The following is a 4,478-nucleotide window of genomic DNA, read 5'->3' as shown; positions in this document are numbered from 1 at the left end:
TTAAAGTGTTAAGATGACAATAAGTTAAATATAGTTGTAACCAAGACAGTAAATGTCGTAAGTTCACCTGTCAAAAGATGTATTAAGATAAAAACTTACTGTGTTGCACTGTTCCATAACTAATTCCATGACAGTAAATAGGTATATTGCAACTCATTTCAATTCTGACACTTAGCACAACCCCTACAAGTGAAGTGCAAAATCCTTCACAAGACTGTCCCCACTTCAGGCTGCAGCCACAAATTTCAAGTGTATCCCAAGCAGGCTACAAATTCAGGGGTTCCCAATGACCCTTTCAGTTTCAATAATTTGCTTGAACAACTCACAAAATTCACTGAAACATGACGGTTACAATTATAGTTTGATGATAAAGGATACAGATCAGGAACAACCAAACTAAGAAATGTGCAGAGAAGTTCCTTGCCAATGGATGGGTATCCAGAGCTTCTCTGCCCTCTCCCCATGTGGCACCCAGGCACCTCACCTCCCTGCACACCGATGTACTCACCAACTCGGAATCTCTACAGAGTTTCAATATCCAGAGTTTTTATTCGGGTTTTATTACATAGACATTTTAATCAAATAATTGATCACATGGTTGAGCTCAATCTGAAGCTCCAACCTCCTCTGAGGTCAGGCTGGCCCAAAGTTAGCTAACCTGTCATATGACATGTGTTTTGGGTGACCAATTCCCATCCTGTAGCTATTTTGGGGCCAACCATGAGTCACCTCATTAGTATAACAAATATACTCCTATCATACTCCTATGGGTCTGTTCAAATTTTCTGTTTCTTCTTGCTTCAATTTTGGTAGTTTATATGTTTCTAGGAATTTGCCCATTTCTTCCAGATTGCCCATTTTATTGGCATATAATTGCTTGTAATGTTCTCTTATTATTTTTTGTATTTCTGGTGTGTTGTTTGTGATCTCTCCTCGTTCATTCTTGATTTTATTTGGGTCCTTTCCTTTTTCTTTTTGATCAGACCAGCTAGGGGTTTATCAATTTTGTTAATTCTTTCGAAGAACTATCTTCTGGTTTCATTGGTCTGTTCTACTGTTTTCTTGGTTTTGATAGCATTAATTTCTGCTCTAATCTTTATTATTTCCTGTCTTCTGCTGGTTTTGGGTTTTATTTGCTGTTCTTTTTCCAGCTTTTTAAGGTGTGAGGTTAGGTTGTGTATCTGAGACTTTTCTTCCTTCTCTAGGAGAGCCTGGATTGTTATATACTTCCCTCTTATGACCACCTTTGCTGCGTCCCAGAGGTTTTGGGCTTTGGTGTTACCATTTTCATTGGCTTCTATGTACTTTTTAATTTCCTCCTTAACTCCTTGGTTAGCCCATTCATATTATGCCACTGTTGCATAAAAAAGATGTTATAAGTGGAAAGATAAACTTCACAGTTTAATATTGGACAAAGATTTACCAATTGTCCTGTAGAAAAGAAAACTGGTGATAATATTAACAATCAAAATTACATTAAGATAAAATTTGAGAGTAATTAGTTATTATAAAGTTAATATTATGAAGTCATGACATATTAATGTACTATACACAACATTAATGTGTACTTTTTTTTTTGTTGTTATGTTTTCTTTATTTTTGAGAGAGGGACAGAGTGCAAGCAGGGCAGTGGGGCAGAGCCAGAGGGAGAGAGAGAGAGGGAGACACAGAATCCAAAGCAGGCTCCAGGCTCTGAGCTGTCAGCACAGAGCCTGATGCAGGGCTCAAACTCACAAAACGCGAGATCATGACCTGAGCCGAAGTCAGACACTTAATGAACTGAGCCATCCAGGAGTCCCATTAATGTATACTTTAAATTAGAAAACCTTTTAGGAAAAGAATTTTAAAAACCCAGAAATAGACAAAAAAGGATTATTATGAGAGATTTTTCACTTTATTGGCCTGTGATAGATTTAGTAGATTTAAATAAGGCCATAGAAGAAATGAAAAGATGACAGATAGATAGATAGATAGATAGATGATAGATAGTACTACCCAGAGTAACTTTTGCTTGTCTGGCTTTCTGTGTTATCAATGGCTTTTTGTGTAGAAACATGGAACATTTTCATGTGATTTAATCCCTAAGTATTCATTGACTCATAGATGGTTCCTGAATACTCTCAAATGTTCTCCCATGTTTTTATTTTACATTTGTCTCCAAAGGCAGCTCTCAAAATCAGCATCTCAAGCACTTTCAAGTGAAATCTTTTGCTTCTGTCAATATTTAATATATTTATTTATTGTATTTAATTCTTATCCACAGTATCTTGTTTTTCTATGCTCACTGTTGTAAGACATAATCCCCGCATTAATGTCTTCCCCTTCGAATACTACTTTGTGGTCATTTGTATCCATTACTTCCATTTTTTATTACTTGGGGCCACTCCAGTTTCCAGTTTCCAATCATTCATAGCATTTGAATATATTTAATGTTTATTTATTTATTTATTTATTTTTATTTTTGAGAGAGAGAGAAAGACAGAGTACAAGCAGGGGAGGAGTAGACAGATAGGGAGACATAGAATCTGAAGCAGGCTCCAGGCTCTGAGCTGTCAGCACAGAGCCAGACACGGGGCTCGAACCCACAAACCACGAGATCATGACCTGAGCCCAAGTCAGACACTTAACTGACTGAGCTACCTAGGTTCCCTGAATCGCTCACAGCTTTTAGATCATGACTCAGAGTTTATCTCAACACCACTTTTTAAATAATTTTATTATTTTTTAATTTATCCATTCTGAGAGAAACAGTGTGCACAAGCAGGTGAGGGCAGAGAGAGGAGGAGAGAGAGAGAATCCCAAGCAGGCTCTGCGCTATCAGCACAGAGCCCAATGTAGGGTTTGAACCCAAGAACCCTAAGATCATGATCTGAGCCAAAACCAAGAGTCAGACGCTTAACTGACTGAACCACCCAAGGACCCCAATAATTTTATTATTTTTAAAATGAAAAATAATCTATCCAAATTTTGACATTTACTCCCTACCTTGCCAGTCAGCATCAGCATTAATAAATGTACCAGTGTGTTTCTTAGTTACTCACCGTATTTTTACATCTAAATTTCTTTCAAGGATCATGTGAGAGAACATGCATAAGTGAACTTAGGGTAGATCTACCCTCTGTGTTTCTGAACACACTCTCCTTTGCCTACTCAACAGTCATTATCTCTAGTTAGAAATGCATTTCTTTGATGTTGACCAAACCCCAATTTTGTTCAGATAACTGTATGGAGAGCCCTTGAAATAGGGGGAAAATACATCCCTATTACAGACCTAGGGAATTATTCACAATTAAGCCAGTCATAGTAACCTAGTTTGGGAGAAAAATGAAAAAAGCACAAATGTAAATTAAAAACTCATCGAGATACCATTTCTCACCTATCATAGTGGCACAATTTTAAAAGCTTGACCAGGTACTCTGTTGGAGAAGCTGCAGGGAACGGGCACTCTCATACACTGTGGGAATGTTATGTGGTACAATCTCTGTACAGCAGAAGTTGTCAACATGTGAGGAAACTACATATGCCTTTGTAACCAGTAACCTTACTTTCAGGAATTTATCCGGATGATAAATCTCCATCCAATAATATAAAAATGCAAATGTATTGTTTGTCATCGCAAAATTTGGGAAATTACCTAAATTCCCATTTAGGCATAGCTGAATAAACTATGTCGCATACACACCAGTGGAGGACTATACAGTTGTAAACAATGAACACAATCTTTATGAACCAATGAAGAGTGTTTCCTGTGAAATATTAAATTGAAAAAAGCAGAGTACAAAAGAATACCTAACATATTACCTTTTGGATAAGAAAGAAGGGGATAAGAAAGAAAGAAAGAAATACACGCATATTTTTGTATAAAAGAACACTGGAAAAAGCAGAAAACAATGAAGCTGGTTACTATAGAGAGAACAGGGTGAAAGGGGGAAGGGAAAGAAGGACATTTTCCCAAATTTACCTTTCTGGATAAATTTTACTTTTGGAAGCTTGTGTAACGTTCTACATATCAAAAAGAAAATTAAATCAAGAAGCATGGGAGTAAAACTATAGGCAAGCAGATACAAAATTAATTGTTAAATGAATAATATACCCATACTGAAATAAAGACTGGAGAGAGACCAAACTAACTTAAACACAGCACTTTGGCTATAAACAATTCTAAAAGGGATTTTATTGAATCTAAGATGTCACTGACTGTAAGATGGGATTTGATTTCAAGTGTGTTACAGTATGAAAAAAAAACCAGTATCTTAGAATCAATGGATATGATATAATCTGGGAAAATGCATATTAGATGAATAATCCAGATAACTCAAGAGTATTAGAATAAGCACCAAAAACTTCCTTGGGCGTCAGGGTGAGGGCTCTTCTGAGGTTTATGATAAATAATAGTAGAGTCTATGTATATTAGGGGGATGATGATTATTGTTTGATTGGTACAGAGTTTCTTTTTAGGGGTGATGAAAAAGCTCTGG

This window comes from Panthera tigris, chromosome B1 (genome assembly GCF_018350195.1).
Source record: "Panthera tigris isolate Pti1 chromosome B1, P.tigris_Pti1_mat1.1, whole genome shotgun sequence".
Taxonomy (NCBI): Eukaryota; Metazoa; Chordata; class Mammalia; order Carnivora; family Felidae; genus Panthera; species Panthera tigris.
This window is presented reverse-complemented; position numbering follows the sequence as displayed.